The 16,076-nt window shown below is 38.5% G+C and overlaps 1 protein-coding gene across 4 annotated transcripts in view; it reads right to left on the minus strand.

Moving 5' to 3' along the window:
- Positions 1-16,076, minus strand: part of gas7b (growth arrest-specific 7b) — a 449,937-nt gene that overhangs the window by 301,326 nt on the left and 132,535 nt on the right. Inside the window, exon 1 of one of the 4 annotated variants that reach the window (XM_043714442.1) lies at positions 11,523-11,622. The exons of the other annotated variants lie outside the window; for them this stretch is intronic. The gene's annotated coding sequence lies outside the window, so the exon portion shown is untranslated. Of the gene's footprint in view, positions 1-11,522; positions 11,623-16,076 lie in introns of those variants that run through there. 4 annotated transcript variants of the gene reach the window in all.

The following is a 16,076-nucleotide window of genomic DNA, read 5'->3' on the forward strand; positions in this document are numbered from 1 at the left end:
TTCTCAAAATACAACCCAATGATTGGAATTGAGCATTTTAGCTGATTGTCAAACAAAGCTTTCTCTATTACTTGAGAACAGATGAATTATAAGGGGGCATAGCTTTAAATTAAGTGGGGGGTAGGTATAGGACAGATGTTAGGGGTAGGTTCTTTACTCAGCGAGTCGTGAGTTCGTGGAATGCCCTGCCAGTAGCAGTGGTGGACTCTCCCTTAATATGGGCATTTAAGCGGGCATTGGATAGGCATATGGAGGATAGTGGGCTAGTGTAGGTTAGGTGGGCTTGGATCAGCGCAACATCGAGGGCCGAAGGGCCTGTACTGCGCTGTATTCTTCTATGTTCTATGTTCTATCCTGTCAGGGCACCCAATGGTAGCATCAAACATCATTATTTTAACTGTAGCCAAACACAGAGAAAAGCCTCCAATATTCCATCGTAACCATATATTTCAAAACCAAACCTCAAACAAGCATTTCCTTATTGCATCAGTGTACCATTTCCAATATTTCTATTTCCTGATTCTCTGAGCATGACTAACAAACTGAGGCAAATTGTGGCCAGTTTTCTGCAGTAGGTAGGCAGACATATATAACTAATTTGACACTGTTCAAACAGGTTTAAAGGTACAACAATTATGACTGGCAGAGAAAAGAAACAGTTTATCAGAATGTGAAAGAGCCACCGAGGCCCTAGGTCATTACTTAGGTAATCCTCTCATTCTGTGAAATGTTGCTTTTTGAAATCAACCAAAAATGAATAACTTTCAGATTGCCAGATCTGCCACAGAAGCACGAAATACATCAGAGTTGAAATTGATGCAACAGTTTCTGTTTTTCAAAAATAACACAGCGTAAGCTTAGATTCATAGTCCTCTAAATGATGCTGTCAGTATACTTCAAAACAAATCATTACATGTAAAGGACTAGAGGTATTCCTGAGCACATGATTAGGCATCATATTTTTCATTTCAGTTTACATTTTGTAAAATTACAATAAATCAATGAACTGCAATTGAAGATCTGAAACAAAGATAGAATTTACTGGAGTAACTCAGTAGGTCTGACAGCATCTATGGAGAGAAAACACAGTTAATGCTCCAGATTCTTCAAACATGCTGAAGAAGAGTCACTGTAATTGAAACATTAACTCTGCTTTCACTTCACAGATGATGCCAGATCTGTTGAGTGTCTCCAGCAATTTCTCTTTTTCTTAAAAAGACAATGGATCTCTCTCCAATTGTCTGGATGGGTGTAGCTCCAATTATATTAAAGAAGCTCAACACCATTGAGAAAAAAAGCAGTCATTCACTTCCTTCAACATTCACTCCCAACAACAAACACAGAGTGTACTATCTGCAAGATACACCACAGGAACTCACCAAGGCTCCTTAGATAGTGTCTTTTAAGTCTGCAACATCTACCACCCAGAAAGACAAGGTCAGCAGATGCATTCCACCACCTGTATGTTCCCCTCTGAGCTATACATTAGCCTGACTTGAAAATATATCCCTGTTCCTTCAGGAACATCCCTCCCTCTCTAACAGCACTGGGGAACACCATATGAACTGGAACATTAGTGAAGCCTCTTCTGGAATACTGTATCCAGTTCTGGTTGCCAGCTATAGGATGATTATTATTAAACAGGCGCGGGTTCAGAAGAGATTTACTAGGATGTTGCCGGGTATGGAAGGTTTGAGTTATAAAGAAAGGAGCATATTTTTAAGTTGAGAGGTTGAAAAGAAAAGAGATGAGACAAATTGTTTTTACACAGAGGGTAGTTTGCATGTGGAATGAACTTCCTGAGGAAGTGGTGGATGCAGACACAATTATAATGTTTAAAAGACATTTGGATAGATACATAAATAGGAAAGGTTTGGAGGGAAACAGGCTAGCAGCAGGGGCAGGTGGGACTAGTTTACTTTGGGATTATGCTCGGCAAGGGATGGTTGAACTGAAGGGTCTGTTTCCATGCTGTATGACTCTATGACTGCAGTGTTTCAAGAAGGGAGCTCACCACCACCATCCCAAGGAGAATTAGGAGTGGGCAAATGCTAGCCTAGTCAGCAATGTAAATATCCATGAAAGAACTTTTAAAATTATTTCATGTTTCAAATTGTTCCCGAATACCACATAATATTATTTTAAACTAGAATGGTGGGTCTCTGTAATCTTAACCCTTTTTAGTTTGAAATAAAATCAGATGTGCATGGAGACAATTAATTGCTAACAAGTCAGCATCCTTACTCTGGGTAGGGGACTAGTTAGTTCGGTTGGACAGATGGCTAGTTGGTGGCACTAACTACAGTTCTTGTAATGGCTGAGGTTACTACAAAGGACTCTCCTTGTCAACCTCTCTACTTGCCTGAGGTATAGTGACCCTCAGGTTAAACCACCACCAGTCATCTCTTTCTAATGGGAGAGCAGTCCTATGGTCAGGAGGACTTGGTGACATTTATCTTTTATTATTCTGAGTGTACTTTATACTGTTAATGGATTTTAATGACCATCGAGTGTGGGTGACAAATTGTAGAGTGGAGGATTTACTCGCAGGTCTCAACCGGTCAGCCTCCCTTCCAGTTTTCAGGCAGATGTCATCATTGACAGCCTGGTTAACAACAAGAAGGGGCTTGGAGAACCATAAGGCAGCAATTCCCATGGAGCCCAAGGGAACACATCTCCCAGAGCTCACCCACAAGCAAAGGAAGATATTTTATTTCTTGAAAACAAAAGGACTCATCATTCTGAGCCCAAACACATGTAACGCCCCCATGGAAACCCTGGGATAAAATTGCAGCTGGATCTTATTGTGGGTCGATTAAGTCACTTGACTGGTTTCCAATATAGAGTGATGCTAGGAGTGTGGGTTCAATTCCTGTACTGGCTGAGGTCACCACGAAGGTCCCACCTTCTCAACATTAGCCCTTGCTGGAGATGTAGTGAGTTTCAGGTTAAAGCCGCCACCAGTTGACTCTCTCTTCATGAGGGGTACAGACAGGAAGAAACATCCCCCCTTGATGGAGGGATCAATGATCAGAGCCATACATTTAAAGGTAAGGGGCAGAAGATTTAGAGAAGATGTGAGGAGAAAAGTTTTTCATCCAGAGTATGATGGGAATCTGGAACTCATCACATGTAAGGATGGAAGAGCCAAAACATTTAAAAATATACTTATGATATCAATGCACTTATGATATCAATGTATGAGACTATGAGCCAAATACTAGAAACTGGGATTAGAATAGTTTGGTGTTGTTTTAGACCAGCATGGATGCAATGGGCCAAAGGGCCTTTTACCATTTTATAAATCTCTATGATTCGATGACAATCTCCATCTTAGAAGAAGGATTCTGCAATCTGTTGACGGGTATCTCATTCCCCCACTCAGTGTGGAACAAGTTAAATTGTAGCCCATAGGTAGGCTACCATTTGGAGTGGGATAGTTACAGTGGACATAATGACTGCCTGCTCTCTGTTTCATGGGGCAAGCAGCGCTAAAATGGCACCATCTATGAGCCCACCATGGAGTTTTAGTGGTTGTTCTAATCCTTTTAGGATGGGATGAGATGGAGCAGACATGCAGCAGTGAACCTTTACCTTACTAGTGGCAGCGAAAATGAAAGGTGTGAGATGAGTGATCCACAATTTTTCACTTCCAGCCCTGCAGCTAAAGTAAAACATTTCTCCAAGAAGACAAAAATCACTCACTGAAACTTTCATAATTGCGGTGAACAAAACTGTTTGAGAAAAACACTTCAGCTTCTCTCAATGGCTCAAAAGTAAAGGAATGAATTACTGAACCAAACAGATTACAAGTCCCAGCTAGGGATGAGTGAAGTGAAGTCAGCCAGGGGCCAATGGAGATGTAACAATTGGCTGTAAAATCACTGCGTTAGGGAGAAAAATCAAGCTGTGACACACTCCTCATAGAATGCGTGTGGAAGTTGATGTGAACATGATCAAATACATTAACTCATCTTTCATATTCCTTGAGGTCAAATAATGGGCCAGCCTTCACCATCTGGACTCAAGCATGGGTAATAATTACTTACATAAGGTTCCAGAGGACAACTGGTAACTTCGGTGCATAACTCAACAATGAAACAATGCCTTCAGAAAGGAGGAAACTCAAAACCTCCACAGTTCCAGCTACAATGGATCACAGAGGTTTCGCATATGTGCACTGTTAAAAGGTCTTCATTTTGATTAAAGGTTGCTGAACATAATAAAGGACATTGTGACAGCATTTAAAAAGCTTGGCAAGGCTTATATAATAATGGCTCATCATCTTCATCTCCCACAAAACTCATCGAGCATCAAGTTTATAGTTCCACCTCTGCCTACACAGATTCCAAGCAAGCCATCTCACGGAAGTAGTTATGGTGTGAAGAAATGCAGCATACTTAAAGGATGCAAATTGTTCTTGTGCTTAGCATCACAAGAAGACGTGCAAACATTTTTAGGAGAGAGTTAGAAAAAGACAGTGTGCCTTGACCATTTTTATAATCATTGTTTACAAACCAGGCAATAACACCTATATAGAAGCTTCAATGGAGTTATTTTTTCTCCCCTCTATACAGGTGGACAAGGTCAGAGTCACATGAGACCAGATTATAATCCAACTGGTATACCTTAAATCACAATCTTTTGGAGAGCTGTTCCTTCGACAGATGAAAGCTTGTACATTCAAATAAATCTGTTGGACAATAACCTGGTACCAATTGACTTCTGACCTTGTCCACTCCAGTCCGACACCAGCACCTCCACATCATGTCTGTAAAGGTGCAAACAGTGGAATATAAGAACCACAAAATACCACATGAGTCTGATATAACTGGCTTGAGCTCAAACTTGTAAGCAGATTTCTGAAGCAAATCGTGAGCACATTGAAATGATGTTGCTGAGAATGGGACAGATGTTTCACATCTTGCTACAAAGTCTCCTGAGAACTGGATGTGATATAATGCCAGTCATTAGTAAATAAATTAAAACCATCTACAGATAGGAGATAACGAGAAGACAGAGCTGACCAAAAACCTGCTGTTACTCCTCGATGTAATTACCATGTTCAAATCATACACAACATATTTTACAATGGACCTATCTCATGTATACCCGCTGTTAAGAATGAAGGTGTGGATACATTTTAATCCAGCCCTCCATGCTGTATGTGGACAGACAAGCAACTTTGTTTTAAAACTATTTAATATGATCAGATTATATGGAACAAAGCAACAAAATATTGGCAACAGAGCAATTAACAGAAAATCTCTTTAAGAAAACACTGAGTCAACACTGAAGGGGATCATATTGAGTATTTATCAACCTACACAGACTGTTCACAATTGCTTGGACACAGTAAAAAAGGTGAGAATGCCACTTTGTTTTCAAGCTATGGAAAACAAATATGCATAGTGACAATCTTAAAGAAAAAGCTAGTGGACATTTCTGGATAAATATGAATTTGCAACAAAATCTAAAGTCTGACCTGCATATAATTATAGCAATCAAACTAATACGAACAGATCTGTACTTCAAAGTATAAACATAAAGGTAAAGTCATCATACTCCCAAAGGACTATAGTGCTGCTTCTCATTGGAGAGAGACAACTGATTTTAACCAGAGGGTCACTGCACCTTAGATGAGGGGACAGGTTGAGAAGGAGTCTTTCATTGGTAACCTCAGCTGGCGCAGGAATTGAACCCACACTGGTGGCATCATTTTACATTGCAAATCAGCTGGCCTGTATTTCAAAATATGAGCTTCAGCACCCTAAGGGCACATGTTTAATAATAAGCTATAAGGCACTGATACAGTTTTGAAGTTATGCTGCTTGTGTACCTTATACCATTCCAACACCTGAGGAGAGAGGGAACATGCAGTTCATGTTCTTTCATACTTACTAATGGAACAGACGACTTCCGGAGTACCGCACACTTGCTAGTTCATGCACATGACTGTCCATTTTTTTGCATTCTGTGACAGTGAGTTTTAATGAGTTGTTTCAAGTAGGGGCAGATTATGACCAAGCCCAGTTCTGTCACCTAATGTTTGCTCATGTGTACTTTCAAACAGCAGTCAGTGGAAAACAACTAGAAACCAGAAAGCTGATGTTTTTCATTGACAATTCCAATAGCATTGAACAATCAAATCAAGGGAACATTCTGTAATACATTTAAAGTACATATTGCATTTTAGAGGGGCAAGCACCAAACTAGAAAGATAAAGTAACATCGGGTATCTGATTGTATGTATTTCTCAGAAGTAAGCTTCACAAGATTGACAGGGGTTAGCATTGGTGCAAATATATCACTCATTCTACATGAGTGATATAGATTTATGATTTAATGTTTTTTCCTCTCAGTTATTTCATGTGACAATATACATTAATACACAGCTAGCTCAATGATCACTATCTTGCCCATGAAGAGTTATCACTCATGATGGCAGGAATCAGCTATAATGCTTGATAGCAGAGAGTGTTGTGATGCAAATTCACACTTTAGAACAATATGTTTTTCATTCATTCAAACATTGGCTTATGTTGAAATGAAAGACAGGTTTTTGAGAGGTAATGCCTGGAAAATACTTGCAATCAGTGAGAACCCAAATGGATTTATACTATACTTCTGTCATCAGAGACAAACAGAAGATCTGAGTACAACAACTGGGGCACCTGACAGTTGCAAGTTTATACAACTTGCTTGAAAAAGGTCAGACAGAACTATTTTCCCACATACCGAGCAGTCTTGCACTTGCTCTTGCTTTTAGAAAACAGTGCAGGTAACCATGGCAACTTCTTTGCCATGTGTGCCCCTAAGCAATCTGGAGTGTAAGCAGTACAAAAAAAAATCATTGCTGCTACACAGCTGTGACATAAAAAAGGCTTGTACAACCTAAAACAAACCTATCCAAGTCCCATAAAACAGAACCAAAGCAAATACCATGATGAGATCTGCATCTTAGGATTTTAGGGCACAAATGCAGCTGTTAGCATGAGACAATAAAAAGGAGAACCAACTATAATACACTCTTCCAAAAATTTGTGCAAGTATATAATTATTACACTTAATTGCAAATAATATTCCTCAATACCATAATAATTCATTGTATACACAAACTTTTCTGCCTCACTTCTGAATTTCAAACCTTCTGAGGCACACAATTTCCTTCAGTCTCGAAATACACATTTTCTTTAATTCAGAGACTGTGAAGAGAAATCAAATTAGAGGAAAGCCAACTGATCCAGACAGATTTTACTTAAAAACATAAATGTAAAGGTAAAGTCATCATGGTATCGTAATGACTTGGCGGTATAGAGAGAGAGATTTGTCAAAGTGATGAGCTTCTACAATGCTAGAGAAGGTGAGTTATATATTTTTACTTTGATGTTATTCCTACAACAAATGGATAACTAGGACAGTGCTAAAATGAGATATTAAGGACTTTAATAGACACGAAGGAACAGAACTAATCAAAATCGAATGGCACTTCTAGTCCCCAGTTACAATTCTATACATATAAAATAAATCCCATTGCTGACACCATTTTCAAATATAAAGCTGTAGTGAAACACAGAAACACAATGGTTTCTCTTTTAAATCAATAAACTACATACTGTACTTTGAGGCTTGATATATCATTCGAAAGCATCTTTGTTGCACTACAATAATCACATAACATCCAATCCCAGTAATAATGTCCTTTTTGTTAAATTATCTTCAATCACACCTTTTGTCCAGATTTTATTCTCAGGTCGTGTCAACATTCATTAATGTTTAGTTATGGACACAAAATGTGAGGTACTTTCAAGCAATAATTTTTAGCAGACAATTGTGAGTTGCCCAAGGTGAAAAAGAGGTGTGGAAAATGAAAAATGTTTTTCTAGCCTATGACAGTCAAAACCCCCTGGATCAGATTCATAACATGTAGAGATCCTTATTATTTTTCTTAAACTTTGAACAGTTTTCAGTTTTAAAATAGACAAGAAACCAAACACAGATATTTGCTTTTCAAGACTATCCTGAAAGATAATGGAATTTACTGATCTAAGGGGTATTGTGGATGAGTTGACACAATGTTGCCATGGTCAGAGCAGAGCATTTAACTGGTTGGATTTGGAGTTTGTCAATCAAGGAAGGATTGATGCTCAACAACTAAAGAGAATTTCATTAAAAATGAAACAGAGGGAGAAAATGGGATTGACTGATATTTAGCGGGGCAGAGGGATTTTTGGAAACTTTGGGGCTGATTGCTTTTTGTTTTACTCACTCTAGTTGTCTGTCCAGTTAAAGACGTGTTAAATGTTCTGAGAAAAGAATCCAGGTCTGGAAGAAAGTAGTAAATACTTCTGGAAGTCTACTGAACTGTTCACATTCACCAGTAACTTCAAAATTAGAAAGACAGTTAAGTGCCTGTGAATAACCCATGACCCCAGGATCACAGGAAGGCTTGTCATGCATCATTTAAAACTGTTTAATTGAATTGGCAAATTACATTCTTTTCCATTTTAATTTATCCCTTGATAATGTTTTTCAATCTATGTGAGAATGGGGCTATGATCATAAAAGATTGGGTTTATATCATAGATATTAATTAGGTACTTTGCTGTTTAGTTTGCCCTGCCAAAGTATTAATAAATTGTTAGTTTTTTTTAAGTTAAAAGCTTGGCATCTAAGATCTATTATTTGTAAAGTCTGGTTAGGAACAATTGGGCAAATTTTGAGCGTCATTGAATCCATTAATTTCTGTGTTGAGAATCCAGTGACAGTAAGGCTGATTTGGCTTGGCTTGGTCATAAGAAATGAAAGAGTCAGAAGATAAATATTTTTTCTAGTTCTCCTAATTATTTTTTTAAAATAATACATTAAATTATGTACCTTACATGCATGAAAAACTTAGAATGGGCATTTAGTAGACAATCCAGAAGAAAACACAAAACAGTAACACTGGTGAATGAGACATACTAGCCCAACTCATCTTGTATATTTCAAAAAGGAATTCCACAATTACCAGAACATTCGTTTCCAAGTTTTTCTGTTTTTGAGTTGTTTATTTCCTCTGGGAAATGAACCTCAATATTGATAAGCATAAGCTGCTATATTTTGGTAGAATGAACAAGGAAGGCATGTATTCCTTGCAAAACAGGTATTTAAATGGGTTTCAGGAAGAGAGAAATTTGGGGAACTGGGGCACAAATATAAACAGGTAGCAATGCAATTTTGTAAGGCAATTTTTTAAAAAGCAAAATAAACAAACTTTTCCTTAACTTCACAGAGTGTGGAGAATGTGGAACTTGCTCCCACAAGTTGTAACTGAGGCAACTAACACAATCACATAAGAGGAAGCTTAAAATGGCACAACAAGGCAGGATGGATTAGCAACAGAATTTAATGGAGTTTGATAAAAGAATGTAGGTGACTCCAATGAAGCATAATTGGCAACATGGACCTGTTGAACTAAATAGGCTGATTCATGACCCTTATATCCCCCCCATGTCCTTTCCACTCTCCTAATGTGACTGATGTTCCATTCCCCTCTCATCCCCATGTCACCCTCCATGTCTTTTCATACACTCATGTTCTCACATACCCTATGTACAGCAAGCTTTATTTTAACCCACACCTAATGAACTGGAACTCTCAGTAAAGCAGTAAAAACTATATACCTGAAATACTGGTAGTTTACTGTATTAGTGTCATCGCCGTGATGTCCAAGTAGTCAGTTGAGGGTGCAAGTAAGAAGGCGCTCTGCCAGTAAGTTTTGTTTAAAGCAAAGTTACATTATTATTTAAGTGATTTGTGCAATAAATAAAGTATAACAGTGATGTATTTACCTCATGCAGTATGTTTCTATTTCTTAGCATGTGTTTTAACATAGATTACATGGATCTTTTGATCAACGGAATGGTTGATCAACTGGTACACTCCTGGTCCCACAGGTGCTGGTTGATAAAAAGTTTGTTGTATTTTACATTGCCACTCATCTAATATGGACAGACCTCAGGAGCCACATAATAGCAATGGGAAACCATTGAAATGAGAAGAAAATTAGACTTCAAACTACTTAGTTATCATTTTGATATAAAACCATTCAAAACAGAAAAAAAATCCACTCCCAGTGAAAGAACTTAAACTCCTCCAACTTTTTGTTCAATTCTAAACACAAAACAATGATCTATTCAGGAACCAGAAAGACAGATAATTCTTTGATAACCTCTTAAAACAGTCAATTATGCAATCTCTACATCCTGATTAAGCTAACTAGTTTCCCAACTCTTCAGTAAGCTTTCTCCAAGGTTCTAGAAGTCTCTTCATCCTATCTGACAGGTTAATGTAAAAGTTCACAAAACACACCTGATTTGACCAAAAATACCAGAAACATAACCATCGCATCACAGACTTTATATACAGAATCAAAACCTGAAACTAACTCGAACCGTTTCCATTGATGAGAAAATATGCCTGGGGCTCTTTTGAACAGGACATTCAAATCTTCAGTCCCACGATCCCAAAAATCCAGCCCTCATTAGTTTCTTACCAGTTTGAAAATATGTCACTTTATCTCTCTTATGATCAAAGTGGTTTGCCTCACACATGACCACGTTAAATTCCATTAGCCACAACTTTTCCAATTTACTTCCTTCTTCAACATCTCTGACATTTTTGGTATTTCTTGCTTCCAACGGCTGTGTTTCCTGTATTTTTAAATTTGACATAGTCTGCAAACTTGGATATGGACTTTGCTGTTCCTTTATTAAAATTGTTAATAATAAGTATGATGAGAAGCTGAGGGCTCAAAACAAATCCCAGTGAAAACATCACATGTTCCAGAGGAATTGCATACATACTCCTTTCTGTCACTTGCCCCCAAAATAATTTCCAATTCAGGGGAAAAAAATTACCTCCCTTTCCTTGCCGCCTTATATTTGTTAAGAAGCTTTTATGTGGCACAAATCAACTTGCATTTATAAAGTACTCTTCACATGGCTAAACTCAAGGAGCTTCACAGAGTGCTACCTAACACAATTTTACACCGAGCAACATAAAACATGTTTCAAAACACTTGATCAAAGAGGAAGTTTTTATTTTAGAAAGTGTCTTAAAAGAATGAGAGTGAGGGAGAGAGGTGTGGGGAGAGATTTACAGGGATTACGACCAAGCCAGCTGGTGTTGGAAGGAAGGAATTGGAGCCATGAGTTTAACTGGGATTTGGCAGAATCTCATTACTGAGGACAGATTCATGTTTTTCATGAAATATTCACCTTGTGGCATATTGGAACCTTGTTGAGTGCTTTTAGGAAATGCAGATATGGTGAGCAGTATCCATAGATACTCCTTTGCCTTCCGTAACAGACACACTCTTCAAACATTCAACTGCATTAGTCTCAAATAAATTATCTGAAACAATGTCATGCTGTTTCTCTCTCTGTCTCTGATCAGCTCGTACTTACTGAAGTGCTCAGTCGCTCTCTCATTAATGGCAGATACTGGTAGCTACCCAGAACCATCATGCCGACAGTTACCTGAGATCTTGTGCAGTTTTCATAAGTGGGAAGCCAGGAGACTGAGGGACCTTCATTGCATCAAAAGCCAAGATTCAAAATCCCAACTGCAGGAAGAACCTTTGCAATTCAGCACTCTAGAAATATGAAAACAAAGGCAAGTTTCCCAAAGCACAGAAGCCTTCTTGTATGCATTTGCATGTCACAAATGCTTAATAACACGTTTGTTTGTCAGAATGAAGCTCCCGTTCTCAATTAAGTTTACCACAATCGAGCAATTTCAATTCCTAGCTCTACATAAGAAGCGTGCAGCAGGCAAGGGACTGTACTTGCTGGACTTTGGAGCATGTAGCAGCAATTTTGTCCTCTTAGGGAGGTGCTCATCCTTACCATGGTTGAAATCAATTGAGAGTACACCAAGGTGCATGGGGCACAATGGATAATGAAGTAGGGGAGGCTGGAATATAATGAGCATGGGTCATTCAGCAGACAGAGGCCATTCAGCCCATCAAGTCTGCTCCACCATTCTATGAGATTATGGATGATCTGATTATCCCAACAAAATTTTCCTGCCTTTTCTCTTGATTCTCTTACTGATTAGAAAATCACTCTGAGCCTGGAATAAGATAAAATTGTCATAGATCGAGTGGATCATAAAGCTGCTCTCTGATTAGACAAAGACGACTGGTGTCAAGGGGAGAGCTTAAGAAGTTATATCATTGTAACCTCAGTCAATGCAGGGATTGAACCCACACTGTTGGTGTTACTCTGTATTGCAAACTAGCTATTTTACTGGGCTAAATAACCCCCTCAGCCAGGGATATAATTAATAATTCAGGCTCAACAGCCCTCTATTGTAAATATTCCACAGATTCACTACCATCTGAGAGAAGAAATTCCTCCTCACCTCTGGTTTAACCCATAATCTATGATCCTTAATCAGAGATTATTCCCTCTGGTCCTGGACCCTCCCACAAGGGGAAACAAAATTTCTATGTCAACCCTGTTTAGATCATTTAAATGAATGCTTCAGTGCCCTTGTTCTCCTCAACCTTTCTCAAAAGATATATTGTAAAGAAAAGTCACAAAATGTAACCGAAACAGAGGTCAGGATTTTCCATCTTTTTGATCTACATAGATATGGCCATCAACAAGGAACTCCCTGCTCATTGTAGCAAGAATGTTCCACCCCAAATCAAGAGCCAATCAGAGACTTAAATGGTGACTGGCAGGCATCTCAGACAATCAGCTCCAATGGCAGAGATATCCTATTCCCAATCTAAAGCTTCTGACCAATCAGTGGCTGACAGCCCAGTTTGTAGTTGTGACTCATGGATGGTCCTGATTGCTAGCTGAATGCAGTGTTGAAAACCAGGACTAGGAGATAAAGACAGCTCTTTTTATTTGCAGGTTTTTGGTTGGTGGGGGCTTGGTGATGGTTACAAGGAGATGGAATGGGTCAGAGAATTGGAGGCATGGACATTGGGGTCACTTTCTGGAGTCAAACCCCAAACACATACCACCCTCTACCAACATTCTACAAAAGTAGCATTACTTTTTTCCAGATCATCCTTCTTTCCTTTCTGGAGGGATTGTTACACTCAGTTCACAATAGTTCTAGTGAAGACAAAATGAAGAATGATTTGGGAGAAAGAAAACTTTCCCTCTGCATTCTGGTCCAGTAATGTCGTGTGCCACAATGTGCTTTTCTATTTATTTACTGAGCTAGAATAATCAGTTGCTGATTTGTGCAATGATCTTAACTAGAAGTAATATAGAGCCCTGCAAGGCAGTAACCAAGACAGAATCAGTTAAGTGGTGCCTGGGAAAGACAAGACAAGTTGAGAAATTAGTGACGCTCAGTTGATGTTGTGCCCACATTCACTTTACTGCCTGTGTTGATATAGTTAATACTTATAAGATCTCAAAGCCCATTAAATGAATACGGTCATTCTTTCTGTAATCCATGAATAGTCCAGTCTATGCTGAGGTTTATCTGACCCCTAAATCTCCTATAGAAGAACTTTTTGAAAGATTTCTAGCACCACTTGCATCCCCTCCCCCAAGTTCAGTCTCACCCACTTCCAAGTTTGAGAAAGAACATGTAACTATTCAGTCTTGGCATGCACACAGTTCTCTTGAGTCTAAAGGCTGTGTTCCCATTCCAAAGACTAGTGAATAAAGTTATAGGCTGGCATTTCACTGCCATTACTGAGGGAATGCTGCACTCCCAGAGGTGTCACCTACAGATGAGACATAAAACCCAGCCTCCATCATTCCTCTCAGGTGAATGATAAGGATCCCACAACAAAGAGCAGGGGATTTCTCAATGTTTATCCCTTAGTAACAACTAAAACAGATTGATGCATATATTTCTTACTGTGTGACTTTAATTACAAATTATGTCCCTGGTGTGATAGCCCAATATTTTCAATTTCAGAGGTGAGCCAGAAAACTGACAAGACTGAAAACTTACTTGATAATTTCTCAAGAAATCAAATCACTTTTTTAGTTCCCATTTGAGAGACCTTGCTGCGCAAAAATTGGCTACCATGTTTCCTGCATCACCAACAGTGATGACAGCTGAAATGAACATCCTTGCTAATAAAGTGTTTTGTAAAATCCCCAAAAGAGCATTAAAAAGGTACTAAATACATTATACATCTTGGCCCATGGCATTTCTACAAACTCAACAGCATCCGCACTTCAGTCAATTTTCTCTCTCTATAAATAATTATAGACTTAATTTGAAATTTCTGTTCAACCAGGTGTTCATAAAGAACAATAACTAAAACATAGAAAGCTGGTGAAGCTTTGCAGGTCTGGTACCATCTGTGAAGAGACTCTGAGTTAACCTTACATTAGTTCTGCACAGACAGTGCTGAGTATTTCCAGTATTTTCTGTTTTTGTTTCAGATTTCCATCATCCACAGTACTTTCCTTGAAAATTTCAGTGAGATCTTTTTCAGAAGTCTGTTAGCCAACATAACATAGACTCTCTAGTGAGCCAGTTAATGTTATGCATTCATGTCTCCAGAAAAGAAAAATCTATGTAATCTAACTCTGTTTGAGGCATGTATATGTTACATCCGCTTTCTAGTCCTGTGATCAATGCCCAAATTAAATAACGTGCTAATGTCGACCACATTCATACTACCCTGAAAACATGAATAATGTCTCCTTACAACTTTCTTCTCTAATGAAAATACGTTCACGTTTGTGGTCTTTCCTCAGAATGGATAAGCATGAGCCTTAGAATAAGCCTTGTTAGTCTCCAATGAATACGTCAACGCAGATATGTTTGTGCCTCAGTTCCATCCATCATTTTTTTTTAAAGTGCCTGAAAGCAAACACATTAAACTGACATATACTGCAGTTGTAAATACCTTACTGACATATGGAGAAAAACAACTTTAAACAGCAGAATCATCTGCTGGTCACAATCTGTAACAGCTTGAATAGATGCAATATTGCTGGGCTAGACATTTAGCTCATTCCATGGGCGTGTTGGGAGAACAAAATGAACAGTGAAACATGTAGACTGTAAATAAAGCTACTGTACCTGCCACAAACACTTTCAAAGGTAATCAATTTTACCAATTACTAGACTGTGTATTTAGGAATAATTTGTGCCATTTGTTTCTACAAAGTCAGCTTTTGATACCTTTAATTTAAGAGTACTTTTATGGAGAAGGATTTACACTCCTGATCAATGAGCCAAGTTAGAATTTGATAGGAATGTCCTGATGGACCATACAGATTGCTATTCACGGGCAAAGTTGAATAACAGTTATTGAACATTGAAACGAAAAAGTAATGCATAAAGCTCACTTTCCATTACATTCACAAGAATCCAAAAAACGGAAGACGGCAAATGTATTTGTTCTGATCTGCTACTTCCTGAAGAAGCCGCTGCTATTGCTTTTGTGTTTTATTTCTTAAACAGTACGCAGTTCTGTTGCACCAGTTAATTAATAATTAAGGATATATATTTGAAATCATGAAGTTGGTGTTATACCATCAAGCCAGTGATGATTTTTTTTGCACCTAAATCAGCTGAACTGATTTCTTTTCCATCTTCATGTCAGCCAAAGCCTGACCAGCTCTCAACTTCACAACTGTCCTTCTAGCTAGGAGGAAAGAGGAATGGGATGGTAGGAACATTAATAACAACAAGCAAATCAATTTATTACAGACCCTTCAACCATGGCAAATTTTGAAAGGCAGGTCACAGGAGCAGTATCAAGCAGCACTTGAAATTGAACCTCATAAGGAGATAATGGAAGAAATATTTTTGAAGAGAGTCATACAGGAGTTGAAATGTTATCTCTTTCTCTCTCCATAGAGTTGCTGAGTTTCTCCAGCATTGTGCGTTTGTTTCAGATTTCCAGAATCTGAGGCATTTTCCTTTAATTGTAGAGAGATAATGGGGCATACAATGACATGTAAAGTCAAAGGCAACATCTCAAGGAGTGCCTTAAAAGGAGGAAAGAGGGGTGAAGTGGTTTAGGAAGGGGATTCTAGAGTTTAGGATCAGGCAGCAGAAGCCAAACGGAGAAGTAATTAAAATCAGCG

This window comes from Chiloscyllium plagiosum, chromosome 24 (assembly GCF_004010195.1).
Source record: "Chiloscyllium plagiosum isolate BGI_BamShark_2017 chromosome 24, ASM401019v2, whole genome shotgun sequence".
Classification (NCBI taxonomy): domain Eukaryota; kingdom Metazoa; phylum Chordata; class Chondrichthyes; order Orectolobiformes; family Hemiscylliidae; genus Chiloscyllium; species Chiloscyllium plagiosum.